We start from the raw sequence: 18,224 nt of genomic DNA on the forward strand, positions 1-18,224 counted from the left end.
GACCGTTACATGCTCCTCATAATTTGACACACTTTGAAGCTCTTCATATTTTTCACACCTTCTCAAGCTGTTCATGTTTTTCCACAACGCTTCATGCTGCTCCAATATTTCAGACCGTTTCATGCTCCTCATATATTTCATACCTTTTGAAGCTCTTCATATATTTCACACCTTTTCAGGCACTTCATGTTTTTCAACACCACTTCATGCTCCTCCTATTTTTCAGACCGTTTCATGCTCATCTCATTTTTGACTCCTTTGGAACCTCTTCATATTTTTCACACCTTTTGAATCTCTTCATATTATTCACACCTTTTCAGGCTCTTCATGTTTTTGGACACCGTTTCATGCTCCTCCTATTTTTCAGACCTTTTCTTGCTCCTCATATTTTTGACACCATTTGAAGCTCTTCCTAATTTTGACGCCATTTCAGGCTCTTCATGTTTTTCAACACTGCTTCATGCTCCTCCTATTTTTCAGACCGTTTCATGCTCCCCATATTTTTCACACCTCTTGAAGCTCTTCATATTTTTCACACATTTTCAGGATCTTCATGTTTTTAACACTTTTTCAGGCTCTTCATGTTTTTCAACACCGCTTCATGTTCCTCCTATTTTCCAGACCGGTTCATGCTCCTCATATATTTGACACGTTTTGAGGCTCTTCATATTTTTCACACCTTTCCAGGCTCTTCATGTTTTTGAACACCGTTTCAAGCTCCTCCTATTTTTTGTCCGTATCATGCTCCTCATATTTTTGACAATTTTTGAAGCTCTTCATATTTTTCACACCTTTTCAGGCTCTTCAAGTTTTTGAACACCGCTTCATGCTCCTCCTATTTTTCAGACCATTTCATGCTCCTCACATTTTTCACCCCTTTTGAAGCTCTTCACATTTTTCACACCTTTTCAGGCTATTCATGTTTTTGAGCACAGCTTCATGCTCCTCCTATTTTTCAGAACGTTTCATGCTCCTCATATTTTTACACCTTTTAAACTCTTCACATTTTTCACAACTTTTCAGGCTCTTCATGTTTTTGAACACCGCTTCATGCTCCTCCTATTTTTCCGACTGCTTCATGCTCCTTCTATTTTTCAGACCGTTTCATGCTCCTCATATTTTTGACAATTTTGGAAGCTCTTCATATTTTTCAAACCTTTTCATGCTCTTCATGTTTTTGAACACCGTTTCATACCCCTCCTAATTTTCAGATCGTTTCATGCTCCTCATGTTTTTGACAGCTTTTGAAGCTTTTAATATTTTTCACACCTTTTCAGGATCTTCATGATTTTGAACACCGCTTCATGCTTCTCCTAATTTTCAGGCCTTTTCATGTTCCTCATATTTTTGACACCTTTTGAAGCTCTTCATATTTTTCACACCTTTTCATGCTCTTCATATTTTTGAACACACCTTCATGCTCCTCCTATTTTTCAGACCGTTTCATGTTCCTCATGTATTTCACACGTTTTGAAGCTCTTCATATTTTTCACACCTTTTCCGTCTCTTCATGTATTTGAACACGATTTCATGCTCCTCCTATTTTTCAGACCGTTTCATGCTTCTCATATTTTTGAAACCTTTTGAAGCTCTTCATATTTTTCACAACTTTTCAGGCTCGTCATGTTTTTCAACACCACTTCATGCTCCTCCTATTTTTCAGACCGTTTCATGCTCATCTCATTTCTGACACCTTTTGAAGCTCTTCATATTTTTCACAAATATGAAGCTCTTCATATTTTTCACACATTTTAAGGCTCTTCATATTTTTCAACAGCACTTCATGCTCCTCCTATTTTTCAGACCGTTTTATGCTCCTCATATTTTGACACCTTTTGAAGCTCCTCCTATTTTTCACACCTTTTCAGGCTCTTCATGTTTTTCAACACCGTTTCATGCTCGTCCTATTTTTCTGCCAGTTTCATGCTCCTTCTATTTTTCAGGCCGTTTCATGCTCCTCATATATTTGACAATTTTGGAAGGTCTTCAAATTTTTCACACTTTTTCATGCTCTTCATGTTTTTGAACACCGCTTCATTCTCCTCCTATTTTTCACACCTTTTCATGCTCCTCATATTTTTGACACCTTTTGAAGCTCTTCATATTTTTCACACATTTTCAGGCTCTTCATATATTTGAACTAACCTTCATGCTCCTCCTATTTTTCAGACCGTTTCATGCTCCTCATGTATTTCACACCTTTTGAAGCTCTTCATATTTTTCCCACCATTTCAGGCTCTTCTTGTTTTTGAATACAGCTTCATGCTCCTCCTATTTTTCAGACAGTTTCATGCTCATCTCATTTTTGACACCTTTTGAAACTCTTCATATTTTTCACACGTTTTCAGGCTCTTCATGTTTTTGAACACCGCTTCATGCTCCTCCTATTTATCAGACCGTTTCATGCTCCTCATATTTTTGATACGTTTTGAAGCTACTCCTATTTTACACACCTTTTCAGTTTCTTCATGTATTTCAACACCGCTTAATACTCATCCTATTATTCAGAACGTTTCTTGCTCCTAATATATTTCACACCTTTTATAGCTCTTCATATTTTTCACACCTTTTCAGGTTCTTCACGTTTTTCAACACCATTTCATGATTCTCCTATTTTTCAAATCGTTTGATGCTCCTCATATTTTTGACACACTTTGAAGCCCTTCATAAATTCACACCTTTTCAGGCTCTTCATGTTTTTCAACACCGCTTCATGCTCTCCTGTTTTTCAGACCGTTTAATGCTCCTCATGTATTTCACATCTTTTGAAGCGCTTCATATTTTTCACAGCTTTTCAGGCTCTTCATGTTTATGAACACTGCTTCATGCTCCTCCTATTTTTCAGACCGTTTCATGCTCCTCATTGATTTCACACCTTTAGAAGCTGTTCATATTTTTCACAGCTTTTCAGGCTCTTCATGTTTTTGAACACCGTTTCATGCTTCTCCTATTTTTCAGACCATTTCATGCTCCTCATATTTTTGAGACCTTTTGAAGCTCTTCATATTTTTCACACGTTTTCAGGCTCCCCATGTTTTTCAACACGGCTTCATGATCCTCCTGTTTTTCAGCCCGTTTCATGCTCCTCATATTTTGACGCGTTTTGAAGCTCTTCACATTTTTCACACCTTTTTAGGCTCTTCATGTTTTTCAACACCACTTCATGCTCCTCCAATTTTTCAGACCGTTTCATGCTCCTCATATTTTTGACACCTTTTGAAGCTCTTCATATTTTTCACAACATTTCAGTCTCTTCATATTTTTGAACACCGCTACATGCTCCTCCTATTTTTCAGACCGTTTCATGCTCCTCATATTTTTGACACCTTTTGAAGCTCTTCATATTTTTCACACGTTTTCACACTCTTCATGTTTTTGAACACCGCTTCATGCTCCTCCTATTTTTCAGACCGTTTCATGCTCCTCAAATTTCTGACACCTTTTGAAGCTCTTCATATTTTTCACACCTTTTCAGGCTCTTCATGTTTTCAACATAACTTCATGCTCCTCCTATTTTTCAGCCCGTTTCATGCTCCTCATATTTTTGAAACATTTTTAAGCTCTTCACATTTTTCACACCTTTTCAGGCTCTTCATGTTTTTCAACACCACTTCATCCTCCTCCTGTTTTTAAGACCGTTCATGTCAATCATATTTTTGACACCTTCTTAAGCTCTTCCTATTTTTCACACCTTTTCAGGCTCTTCATGTTTTTGAACAACGTTTCATGCTCCTCCTATTTTTCAGACCGTTTCATGCTCCTCATGCATTTCACACCTTTTGAAGCTCTTCATATTTTTCAGAACTTTTCAGGTTCTTCATGTTTTTAAACACCGCTTCATGCTCCTCCTACTTTTCAGACCGTTTAATGCTCCTCATGTATTTCCCATCTTTTGAAGCTCTTCGTATGTTTCACACATTGTGAAGCTCTTCATGTTTTTTAACACCGCTTCATGCTCCTCGTATTTTTCAGACCGTTTCATGCTCCTCATGTTTTTCACACCTTTTGAAGCTTGTCTTAATTTCACTGATTTTCAAGCACTTCATGTTTTTCAACACCGTCTAATGCTCCTCCTATTTTTCAGACCGTTTCATGCTCCTCATATTTTTGACACCTTTTGAAGCTCTTCATATTTTTCACACCTTTTCAGGCTCTTCATGTTTTTCAACACCGCTTCATGCTCCTCCTATTTTTCAGACCGATCATGCTCCTCATAATTTTGACGACTTTTGTAGCTCCTCATATGTTTCACATCTTTTGAAGCTCTTCATGTTTTTTAACACCTTTTCATGCTCCTCTTATATTTCAGACAGTTTCATGCTCCTCATATTTTGACACATTTTGAAGCTCTTCATGTTTTTCAACACCACTTCATTCTTCTCCTATTTTTCAGACCGTTTCATGCTCCTCATATTTTTGACACCTTTTGAAGCTCTTCATATGTTTCACACCTTTTGAAGCTCTTCATGTTTTTTAACACCGTTTCATGCTCCTCCTATTTTTCATACCGTTTCATGCTCCTCATATGTTTCACACCTTTTGAAGCTCTTCATGTTTTTTAACACCTTTTCATGCTCCTCCTATATTTCAGACAGTTTCATGCTCCTCATATTTTGACACATTTTGAAGCTCTTCATATTTTTCACACCTTTTCAGGGTCTTCATGTTTTTCAACACCGCTTCGTGCTCCTCCTATTTTTCAGACAGTTTCTTGATCCTCATATTTTTGACACCTTTTGAGGATCTTCATATTTTTCACATCTTTTCAGGCTCTTCATGTTTTTTAACACCTTTTCATGTTTCTGCTATATTTCAGACAGTTTCATGCTCCTCATATTTTGACACCTTTTGAAGCTCTTCATATATTTCACAACTTTTCAGGGTCTTCATGTTTTTCTACACCAGTTCATGCTCCCCGTATTTTTCACACCGTTTCCTGCTCCTCCATTTTTCAGACAGTTTCATGCTCCTCATATTTTTCACACCTTTTGAAGCTTGACATAATTTCATAGCTTTTCAGGCTCTTCATATTTTTGAATACCGCTTCATGCTCCTCCTATTTTTCAGACCGTTTCATGCTCCTTATAATTTTGACGCCTTTTGAAGCTCTTCATATATTTCACACCTTTTCAGGCTCTTCATGTTCTTTAACACCGCTTCATGCTCCTCCTATTTTTGAGACAGTTTCATGCTCCTCATATTTTTCACACCTTTTGAAGCTTGACATAATTGCACAGGTTTTCAGGCTCTTCATGTTTTTGAATACCGCTTCATGCTCCTCCTATTTTTCAGACCGTTTCATGCTCCTTATATTTTTGACACCTTTTGAAGCTCTTCATATATTTCACACCTTTTCAGGCTCTTCATGTTCTTTAACACCGCTTCATGCTCCTCCTATTTTTCAGACAGTTTCATGCTCCTCATATTTTTCACACCTTTTGAAGCTTGACATAATTGCACAGGTTTTCAGGCTCTTCATGTTTTTGAATACCGCTTCATGCTCCTCCTATTTTTCAGACCGTTTCATGCTCCTCATATTTTTGACACCTTTTGAAGCTCTTCATATGTTTCACACCTTTTGAAGCTCTTCATGTTTTTTAACACCGTTTCATGCTCCTCCTATTTTTCATACCGTTTCATGCTCCTCATATGTTTCACACCTTTTGAAGCTCTTCATGTTTTTTAACGCCTTTTCATGCTCCTCCTATATTTCAGACAGTTTCATGCTCCTCATATTTTGACACATTTTGAAGCTCTTCATGTTTTTCAACACCACTTCATTCTTCTCCTATTTTTCAGACCGTTTCATGCTCCTCATATTTTAACACCTTTTGAAGCTCTTCATATGTTTCACACCTTTTGAAGCTCTTCATGTTTTTTAACACCGTTTCATGCTCCTCCTATTTTTCATACCGTTTCATGCTCCTCATATGTTTCACACCTTCTGAAGCTCTTCATGTTTTTTAACACCTTTTCATGCTCCTCCTATATTGCAGACAGTTTCATGCTCCTCATATTTTGACACCTTTTGAAGCTCTTCATATTTTTCACACCTTTTCAGGCTCTTCATGTTTTTCCACACCACTTCGTGCTTCTCCTATTTTTCAGACCGTTTCCTGCTCCTCATATATTTGACTCCTTTTGAAGCACTTCATATTTTTCACACCTTTTCAGGCTCTTCATGTTTTTGAACACCGCTTCATGCTCCTCCTATTTTTCAGACCGTTTCATGCTCCTCATATATTTGACACCTTTTGAAGCTCTTCATATTTTTCACACCTTTTCAGGCTCTTCATGTTTTTCAACACCGCTTCATGCTCCTCCTATTTTTCAGACCGATCATGCTCCTCATAATTTTGACGACTTTTGTAGCTCCTCATATGTTTCACATCTTTTGAAGCTCTTCATGTTTTTTAACACCTTTTCATGCTCCTCTTATATTTCAGACAGTTTCATGCTCCTCATATTTTGACACATTTTGAAGCTCTTCATGTTTTTCAACACCACTTCATTCTTCTCCTATTTTTCAGACCGTTTCATGCTCCTCATATTTTTGACACCTTTTGAAGCTCTTCATATGTTTCACACCTTTTGAAGCTCTTCATGTTTTTTAACACCGTTTCATGCTCCTCCTATTTTTCATACCGTTTCATGCTCCTCATATGTTTCACACCTTTTGAAGCTCTTCATGTTTTTTAACACCTTTTCATGCTCCTCCTATATTTCAGACAGTTTCATGCTCCTCATATTTTGACACATTTTGAAGCTCTTTATATTTTTCACACCTTTTCAGGGTCTTCATGTTTTTCAACACCGCTTCGTGCTCCTCCTATTTTTCAGACAGTTTCTTGATCCTCATATTTTTGACACCTTTTGAGGATCTTCATATTTTTCACATCTTTTCAGGCTCTTCATGTTTTTTAACACCTTTTCATGTTTCTGCTATATTTCAGACAGTTTCATGCTCCTCATATTTTGACACCTTTTGAAGCTCTTCATATATTTCACAACTTTTCAGGGTCTTCATGTTTTTCTACACCAGTTCATGCTCCCCGTATTTTTCACACCGTTTCCTGCTCCTCCATTTTTCAGACAGTTTCATGCTCCTCATATTTTTCACACCTTTTGAAGCTTGACATAATTTCATAGCTTTTCAGGCTCTTCATATTTTTGAATACCGCTTCATGCTCCTCCTATTTTTCAGACCGTTTCATGCTCCTTATAATTTTGACGCCTTTTGAAGCTCTTCATATATTTCACACCTTTTCAGGCTCTTCATGTTCTTTAACACCGCTTCATGCTCCTCCTATTTTTGAGACAGTTTCATGCTCCTCATATTTTTCACACCTTTTGAAGCTTGACATAATTGCACAGGTTTTCAGGCTCTTCATGTTTTTGAATACCGCTTCATGCTCCTCCTATTTTTCAGACCGTTTCATGCTCCTTATATTTTTGACACCTTTTGAAGCTCTTCATATATTTCACACCTTTTCAGGCTCTTCATGTTCTTTAACACCGCTTCATGCTCCTCCTATTTTTCAGACAGTTTCATGCTCCTCATATTTTTCACACCTTTTGAAGCTTGACATAATTGCACAGGTTTTCAGGCTCTTCATGTTTTTGAATACCGCTTCATGCTCCTCCTATTTTTCAGACCGTTTCATGCTCCTCATATTTTTGACACCTTTTGAAGCTCTTCATATGTTTCACACCTTTTGAAGCTCTTCATGTTTTTTAACACCGTTTCATGCTCCTCCTATTTTTCATACCGTTTCATGCTCCTCATATGTTTCACACCTTTTGAAGCTCTTCATGTTTTTTAACGCCTTTTCATGCTCCTCCTATATTTCAGACAGTTTCATGCTCCTCATATTTTGACACATTTTGAAGCTCTTCATGTTTTTCAACACCACTTCATTCTTCTCCTATTTTTCAGACCGTTTCATGCTCCTCATATTTTAACACCTTTTGAAGCTCTTCATATGTTTCACACCTTTTGAAGCTCTTCATGTTTTTTAACACCGTTTCATGCTCCTCCTATTTTTCATACCGTTTCATGCTCCTCATATGTTTCACACCTTCTGAAGCTCTTCATGTTTTTTAACACCTTTTCATGCTCCTCCTATATTGCAGACAGTTTCATGCTCCTCATATTTTGACACCTTTTGAAGCTCTTCATATTTTTCACACCTTTTCAGGCTCTTCATGTTTTTCCACACCACTTCGTGCTTCTCCTATTTTTCAGACCGTTTCCTGCTCCTCATATATTTGACTCCTTTTGAAGCACTTCATATTTTTCACACCTTTTCAGGCTCTTCATGTTTTTGAACACCGCTTCATGCTCCTCCTATTTTTCAGACCGTTTCATGCTCCTCATATATTTGACACCTTTTGAAGCTCTTCATATTTTTCACACCTTTTCAGGCTCTTCATGTTTTTCAACACCGCTTCATGCTCCTCCTATTTTTCAGACCGTTCATGCTCCTCATATTTTTGACAACTTTTGAAGCTCTTCATATTTTTCACACCTTTTCTGAATCTTCATGTTTTTCAACTCTGTTTCTTGCTCCTCCAATATTTCAGACCGTTTCATTCTCCTCATATTTTTGACACCTTTTGAAGCTCTTCATATTTTTCACACATTTTCAGGCTCCCCATGTTTTTCAACACGGCTTCATGATCCTCCTGTTTTTCAGACCGTTTCATGCTCCTCATATTTTTGAGACCTTTTGAAGCTCTTCATATTTTTCACACCTTTTTAGGCTCTTCATGTTTTTCAACACCACTTCATGCTCCTCCTATTTTTCAGACCGTTTCATGATCCTCATGTTTTGACGCGTTTTGAGGCTCTTCATATTTTTAACACCTTTTCAGGCTCTTCATGATTTTCAACACCGCTTCATGCTCCTCGTATTTTTCAGACCGTTTCATGCTCATGTCATTTTTGACACATTTTGAATCTCTTCACATTTTTCACACCTATTGAAGCTCTTCATATTTTTCATAATTTTGAAGCTCTTCATATTTTTCACACCTTTTCAGGCTCTTCATGTTTTTGAACACCGCTTCATGCTCCTCCTATTTTTCAACTGTTTCATGCTCCTCATGTATTTCACACCTTTTGAAGCGCTTCATATATTTCGCATGTTTTCAGGCTCTTCATGTTTTTCAAAACCAATTCATGCTCCTCCTATTTTTCAGACTGTTTCATGCTCCTCAAATTTTTGACACCTTTTGAAGCTCTTCATATATTTTCCACCTTTTCAGGCTCTTCATTTTTGTGAACTCCGCTTCATGCTCCTACTTTTCTTCAGACCGTTTCATGCTCATCTCATTTTTGACGTCTTTTGAAGCTCTTCGTATTTTCCACACCTTTTGAATCTCTTCATATTTTTCATATTTTTGAAGTTCTTCATATTTTTCACACGTTTTCAGGCTCCTCATGTTTTTCAACACCGTTTCCTGCTCCGCCTGTTTGTCAAACCGTTTCATGTTCCTCCTATTTTTCAGACCGTTTCATGCTCCTCATATTTTTGACACCTTTTGACGCTCTTCATGTTTTTCACACCCTTTCATGGTCTTCATATTTTTCAACACGGTTTCATGCTCCTCCTAATTTTCAGATCGTTTCATGCTCCTCATATTTTTGACACCTTTTGAAGCTCTTCTTATTCTTCACACTTTTTCAGGCTCTTCATGATTTTCAACAACGATTCATGTTCCTCCTATTTTTCAGGCTGTTTCATGCTCCTCATATTTTTGACACCGTTTGAAGCTCTTCATATTTTTCACATCTTTCCATGCTCCTCATGTTTTTCAACACCGTTTCATGCTCCTCCTCTCTTTCAGACCGTTTCAGGCTCCTCATATGTTTCACACCTTTTTCAGGCTCTTCATGTATTTCAACACCACTTCATGCTCCTCCTATTTTTCAGATCGTTTCATGCTCCTCATATTTTTGACACCATTTGAAGCTCTTCATATTTTTCAAGCTTTCCAGGCTCTTCATATTTTTGAACACCGATTAATGCTCCTCCTATTTTTCAGACCGTTTCATGCTCCTCATATTTTTGACACCTTTTGAAGCTCTTCATATTTTTCACGCCTTTTCAGGCTCTTCATATTTTTCAACACAACTTCATGCTCCTCCTTTATTTGAGACCGTTTCATGCTCCTCATATTTTTGACACCTTTTGAAGCACTCCATAGATTTCACACCTTTTCAGGCTCTTCATGTGTTTCTACACCACATCATGCTCCTCCTATTTTTAAGAGCTTTTCATGCTCCTCATATTTTTGTCACCTTTTGAAGCTCTTCATATTTTTCACACCTTTTCAGGCTTTTCATGTTTTTCAACACCGCTTCATGCTCCTACTATTTTTCAGACCTTTTCATGCTCCTCATATGTTTCACACCTTTTTAAGCTCTTCATGTTTTAACACCTTTTCACGCTCCTCCTATATTTCAGACCGTTTCAAGCTCCTCATATTTTTGACACCTTTTGAAGCTCTTCATATTTTTCACATTTTTTCAGGGTCTTCATGTTTTTCTACACCACTTCATGCTCCTCCTATTTTTCAGACCGTTTCATTCTCCTCATATGTTTCACAACTTTTTCAGGCTCTTCATGTTTCTCAACACCACTTCATGCTCCGCCTATTTTTCAGACCGTTTAATGCTCCTCATATTTTTGACACCTTTTCAAGTTCTTCATATTTTTCACACCTTTTCAGGCTTTTCATGTTTTTCAACACCACTTCATTCTCCTCCTTTATTTCAGACCGTTTCATGCTCCTCATCTTTTTCACACCTTTTGAAGCTCTTTATATTTTTCACACCTTTTCAGGCTTTTCATGTTTTTCTACACTGCTTCATTCTCTTCCTATTTTTCAGACATTTTCATGCTCCTCATATTTTTGACATCCTTTGAAGCTCTTCATATTTTTCACACCTTTTCAGGCTTTTCATGTATTTCAACACCGTCTCATGCGCCTCCTATTTTTCAGACCGTTTCATGCTCCTCATATGTTTCACACCTTTTTCAGGCTCTTCATGTTTTTCAACACCACTTCATGCTCCTCCTATTTATCAGACCGTTTCATGCTCATCATATTTTTGACACAGTTTGAAGCTCTTCATACTTTTCACACCTTTTGAGGCTCTTCATGTTTTTGAAAACAGTTTCTTGCTCCTCATATTTTTCAGGCCGTTTCATGGTCCTCATATTTTTGACACCTTTTGAAGCTCTTCATATTTTTCGCACCTTTTCAGGCTCTTCATTTTTTTGAACACCACTTCATGCTTCTCCAATTTTTCAGACCGTTTCATGCTCCTCATATATTTGACACCTTTTGAAGCTCTTCATATTTTTCACATCTTTTCAGGCTCTTCATTTTTTTCAACCCGCTTAAGCTCCTCCTATTTTTCAGACCGTTTCTTGCTCCTCATATTTTTGACACCTTTGAGGCTCTTCTATATTTCACACCTTTTCAGGCTCTTCATGTTTTTGAACACCGCTTCATGATCCTCCTATTTTTCAGACCGTTTCATGCTCCTCCTATTTTTCAGACCGTTTCATGCTCCTCATATTTTTGACACCTTTTGAAGCTGCTCATATTTTTCACACCTTTTGAAGCTCTTCATATATTTCACACCTTTTCAGGCTCTTCATGTTTTTCAACACCGCTTCTTGCTCCTTCATTTTTCACACCCTTTCATGCTTCTCATGTATTTCACACCTTTTGAAACTCTTCATATTTTTCACATCTTTTCAGGCTCTTCATGTTTTTGAACAAGGTTTCATGCTCCTCCCATTTTTCAGACCGTTTCATGCTACTCATATTTTTGACACGTTTTGAAGCTCTTCATATTTTTCCCATTTTTCAGGCTCTTCATGTTTTTGAACACCGTTTCATGCTCCTCCTATTTTTCAGACCGTTCATGCTCCTCATATTTTGACACATTTTGAAGCTCTTCATATTTTTCACATCTTTTCAGGCTCTTCATGTTTTTGAACAAGGTTTCATTCTCCTCCCATTTTTCAGACCGTTTCATGCTCCTCATATTTTTGACACGTTTTGAAGCTCTTCATATTTTTTACATTTTTCAGGCTCTTCATGTTTTTGAACACCGTTTCATGCTCCTCCTATTTTTCAGACCGTTCATGCTCCTCATATTTTGACATCTTTTGAAGCTCTTCATATTTTTCACACCTTTTCAGGCTCTTCATGTTTCTGAACACCGCGTCATGCTCCTCCTATTTTTCATATCGTTTCATGCTTCTCATATTTTTCACACCTTTTGAAGCTCTTCATATTTTTCACACCTTTTCAGGCTCTTCTTGTTTTTCAACACCGCTTCATGCTCCTCCTATTTTTCAGACCGTTTCATGCTCATCTCATTTTTGACACCTTTTGAAGCTCTTCATATTCTTCACTCCTTTTGAAGCTCTTCATATTTTTCGCACCTTTTGAAGCTCTTCATATTTCTCACACCTTTTCAGACTCTTCATGTTTTTCAACACCGCTTTTTGCTCCTCCTATTTTTCAGACCGTTTCATGCTCCACATATTTTTGACACCTTTTGAAGCTCTTCATATTTTTCACACCTCTTCAAGCTCTTCATCATTTTCAAAACCGTTTCATCCTCCTCCTATTTTACAGACCGTTTCATTCTCCTCATGTATTTCACACGTAATGAAGCTCTTCCAATTTTGCACAACTTTTCAGTCTCTTCATGTTTTACAACACCGCATCATGCTCCTCCTATTTTTCAGACTGTTTCATGCTCCTCATATTTTTGACACCTTTTGAAGCTCTTCATATTTTTCACACCTTTTGAAGCTCTTCATGTTTTTCACACCTTTTCAGGCTCTTCATGATTTTCAACACCGCTTCATGCTCCTGCTATTTTTCAGACCGTTTCATGCTCATCTCTTTTTTGACACCTTTAGAAGCTGTTCATATTTTTCACACCTTTTAAAGCTCTTCATATTTTTCACATTTTTGAAACTCTTCATATTTTTCTCAACTTTTGAAGCTCTTCATGATTTTCACACCTTTTCAGGCTTCTCATGTTTTTGAACACCGCTTCATGCTCCTGCTATTTTTCACTCCTTTTGAAGCTCTTCATATTTTTCACACCTTTTCAGGCTGTACATGTTTTTGAACACCACTTCTTGCTCCTCCTATTTTTCAGACCGTTTCTTGCTCCTCATGTATTTAACACATTTTGAAGCTCTTCATATTTTTCACACCTTTTCAATGTCTTCATGTATTTGATCACTGTTTCATGCTGCTCCTGTTTTTCAGACCATTTCATGATACTCATATTTTTGACACCTTTTGAAGCTTTTCATATTTTTCACATTTTTCAGGCTGTTTATAGTTTTCAACACCGCTGCATGATTCTCCTTTATTTGAGACCATTTCATGCTCCTCATATTTTTGACATTTTTTGAAGCTCTTCATATTTTTCACACCTTTTGAAGCTCTTCCTATTTTTCACACGTTTTCAGGCTCTTCATGTTTTTCAACACCGCTTCATGCTCCTCCTATTTTTCCGACCGTTTCATGCTCATCTCATTTTTGACACCTTTTGAAGGTATTCATATTTTTCACACCTTTTGAAGCTCTTCATATTTTTCACTTCTTTTCAGGCTCTTCATGTTTTTTAACACCGCTTCATGCTCCTCATATTTTTCAGACCGTTTCATGCTCCTCATATTTTTGACATCTTTTGAAGCTCTTCACATTTTTCACACATTTTCAGGCTCTTCATGTTTTTCAACACCGCTTGATGATCCTCCTATATTCAGACCGTTTCATGCTCCTCATATTTTTGACACCTTTTGAAGCTCTTCATATTTTTCACACCTTTTCAGACTCTTCATGTTTTTCAACACCGCTTCATGCTGCTCCTATTTTTCAGACCGTTTCATGCTCATCTCTTTTTTAACAACTTTTGAAGCTCTTCATATTTTCATACCTTTTGAAGCTCTTCATATTTTTCACATGTTTTCAGGCTCTTCATGTTTTTCAACACCGGTTCATGCTCCTCCTATTTTTCAGACCGTTTCATGCTCCTCATATTTTTGACACGTTTTGAAGCTCTTCATATTTTTCACACCTTTTCCGTCTCTTCTTGTTTTTCAACACCGCTTCTTGCTCCTCCTATTTTTCAGACCGTTTCATGCTCCTCATATTGTTGACACCTTTTGAAGCACTTCATATTTTTCACACCTTTTCAGGCTCTTCATATTTTTGAACACCGCTTCATGCTCCTCCTATTTTTCAGACCGTTTCATTCTCCTCATATGTTTCACAACTTTTTCAGGCTCTTCATGTTTCTCAACACCACTTCATGCTCCGCCTATTTTTCAGACCGTTTAATGCTCCTCATATTTTTGACACCTTTTCAAGTTCTTCATATTTTTCACACCTTTTCAGGCTTTTCATGTTTTTCAACACCACTTCATTCTCCTCCTTTATTTCAGACCGTTTCATGCTCCTCATCTTTTTCACACCTTTTGAAGCTCTTTATATTTTTCACACCTTTTCAGGCTTTTCATGTTTTTCTACACTGCTTCATTCTCTTCCTATTTTTCAGACATTTTCATGCTCCTCATATTTTTGACATCCTTTGAAGCTCTTCATATTTTTCACACCTTTTCAGGCTTTTCATGTATTTCAACACCGTCTCATGCGCCTCCTATTTTTCAGACCGTTTCATGCTCCTCATATGTTTCACACCTTTTTCAGGCTCTTCATGTTTTTCAACACCACTTCATGCTCCTCCTATTTATCAGACCGTTTCATGCTCATCATATTTTTGACACAGTTTGAAGCTCTTCATACTTTTCACACCTTTTGAGGCTCTTCATGTTTTTGAAAACAGTTTCTTGCTCCTCATATTTTTCAGGCCGTTTCATGGTCCTCATATTTTTGACACCTTTTGAAGCTCTTCATATTTTTCGCACCTTTTCAGGCTCTTCATTTTTTTGAACACCACTTCATGCTTCTCCAATTTTTCAGACCGTTTCATGCTCCTCATATATTTGACACCTTTTGAAGCTCTTCATATTTTTCACATCTTTTCAGGCTCTTCATTTTTTTCAACCCGCTTAAGCTCCTCCTATTTTTCAGACCGTTTCTTGCTCCTCATATTTTTGACACCTTTGAGGCTCTTCTATATTTCACACCTTTTCAGGCTCTTCATGTTTTTGAACACCGCTTCATGATCCTCCTATTTTTCAGACCGTTTCATGCTCCTCCTATTTTTCAGACCGTTTCATGCTCCTCATATTTTTGACACCTTTTGAAGCTGCTCATATTTTTCACACCTTTTGAAGCTCTTCATATATTTCACACCTTTTCAGGCTCTTCATGTTTTTCAACACCGCTTCTTGCTCCTTCATTTTTCACACCCTTTCATGCTTCTCATGTATTTCACACCTTTTGAAACTCTTCATATTTTTCACATCTTTTCAGGCTCTTCATGTTTTTGAACAAGGTTTCATGCTCCTCCCATTTTTCAGACCGTTTCATGCTACTCATATTTTTGACACGTTTTGAAGCTCTTCATATTTTTCCCATTTTTCAAGCTCTTCATGTTTTTGAACACCGTTTCATGCTCCTCCTATTTTTCAGACCGTTCATGCTCCTCATATTTTGACATCTTTTGAAGCTCTTCATATTTTTCACACCTTTTCAGGCTCTTCATGTTTCTGAACACCGCGTCATGCTCCTCCTATTTTTCATATCGTTTCATGCTTCTCATATTTTTCACACCTTTTGAAGCTCTTCATATTTTTCACACCTTTTCAGGCTCTTCTTGTTTTTCAACACCGCTTCATGCTCCTCCTATTTTTCAGACCGTTTCATGCTCATCTCATTTTTGACACCTTTTGAAGCTCTTCATATTCTTCACTCCTTTTGAAGCTCTTCATATTTTTCGCACCTTTTGAAGCTCTTCATATTTCTCACACCTTTTCAGACTCTTCATGTTTTTCAACACCGCTTTTTGCTCCTCCTATTTTTCAGACCGTTTCATGCTCCACATATTTTTGACACCTTTTTAAGCTCTTCATATTTTTCACACCTCTTCAAGCTCTTCATCATTTTCAAAACCGTTTCATCCTCCTCCTATTTTACAGACCGTTTCATTCTCCTCATGTATTTCACACGTAATGAAGCTCTTCCAATTTTGCACAACTTTTCAGTCTCTTCATGTTTTACAACACCGCATCATGCTCCTCCTATTTTTCAGACTGTTTCATGCTCCTCATATTTTTGACACCTTTTGAAGCTCTTCATATTTTTCACACCTTTTGAAGCTCTTCATGTTTTTCACACCTTTTCAGGCTCTTCATGATTTTCAACACCGCTTCATGCTCCTGCTATTTTTCAGACCGTTTCATGCTCATCTCTTTTTTGACACCTTTAGAAGCTGTTCATATTTTTCACACCTTTTAAAGCTCTTCATATTTTTCACATTTTTGAAACTCTTCATATTTTTCTCAACTTTTGAAGCTCTTCATGATTTTCACACCTTTTCAGGCTTCTCATGTTTTTGAACACCGCTTCATGCTCCTGCTATTTTTCACTCCTTTTGAAGCTCTTCATATTTTTCACACCTTTTCAGGCTGTACATGTTTTTGAACACCACTTCTTGCTCCTCCTATTTTTCAGACCGTTTCTTGCTCCTCATGTATTTAACACATTTTGAAGCTCTTCATATTTTTCACACCTTTTCAATGTCTTCATGTATTTGATCACTGTTTCATGCTGCTCCTGTTTTTCAGACCATTTCATGATACTCATATTTTTGACACCTTTTGAAGCTTTTCATATTTTTCACATTTTTCAGGCTGTTTATAGTTTTCAACACCGCTGCATGATTCTCCTTTATTTGAGACCATTTCATGCTCCTCATATTTTTGACATTTTTTGAAGCTCTTCATATTTTTCACACCTTTTGAAGCTCTTCCTATTTTTCACACGTTTTCAGGCTCTTCATGTTTTTCAACACCGCTTCATGCTCCTCATATTTTTCAGACCGTTTCATGCTCCTCATATTGTTGACATCTTTTGAAGCTCTTCACGTTTTTCACACATTTTCAGGCTCTTCATGTTTTTCAACACCGCTTCCTGCTGCTCCTATTTTTCAGACCGTTTCATGCTCATCTCTTTTTTGACAACTTTTGAAGCTCTTCATATTTTCATACCTTTTGAAGCTCTTCATATTTTTCACACGTTTTCAGGCTCTTCATGTTTTTCAACACCGTTTCATGCTCCTCCTATTTTTCAGACCGTTTCATGCTCCTCATACTTTTGACATCTTTTGAAGCTCTTCATATTTTTCACACCTTTTCAGACTCTTCATGTTTTTCAACACCGCTTCATGCTCCTCCTATTTTTCAGACCGTTTCATGCTCATCTCTTTTTTGACAACTTTTGAAGCTCTTCATATTTTCATACCTTTTGAAGCTCTTCATATTTTCCCACCTTTTCAGGCTCTTCATGTTTTTCAACACCACTTCATGCTCCTCCTATTTTTCAGACCGTTTCATGCTCCTCATATTGTTGACACCTTTTCAAGCACTTCATATTTTTCACACCTTTTCAGGCTCTTCATATTTTTGAACACCGCTTCATGTTCCTCCTGTTTTTCACACCTTTTGAAGCTCTTCATATTTTTCACACCTTTTCAGGCAGTACATGTTTTTGAAGACCACTTCATGCTCCTCATCTTTTTCAGACCGTTTCATGCTCCTGATATTTTTCACACCGTTTGAAGCTCTTCATATTTTTCACACGTTTTCAGATTCTTCATATTTTTGATCACCGTTTCATGCTCCTCCTATTTTTCAGACCGTTTCATGCTCCTCATACTTTTGACACCTTTTGAAGCTCTTCACATTTATCACACCTTTTCAGGCTCTTCATGTTTTTCAACACCGCTTCATGATCCACCTATATTTCAGAGCGTTTCATGCTCCTCATATTTTTGACAACTTTTGAAGCTCTTCACATTTTTCACACCTTTTCCGGCTCTTCATGTTTTTCAACACCGCTTCATGCTCCTCCTATTTTTCAGATCGTTTCAGGCTCCGCATATTTTTGACTCCTTTTGAAGCTCTTCATATTTTTCACACGTTTTCAGGCCCTTCATGTTTTTGAACACCGCTTCATGCTCCTCCTATTTTTCAGACGGTTTCAGGCTG

This window comes from Dama dama, chromosome 8 (genome assembly GCF_033118175.1).
Source record: "Dama dama isolate Ldn47 chromosome 8, ASM3311817v1, whole genome shotgun sequence".
NCBI lineage: Eukaryota > Metazoa > Chordata > Mammalia > Artiodactyla > Cervidae > Dama > Dama dama.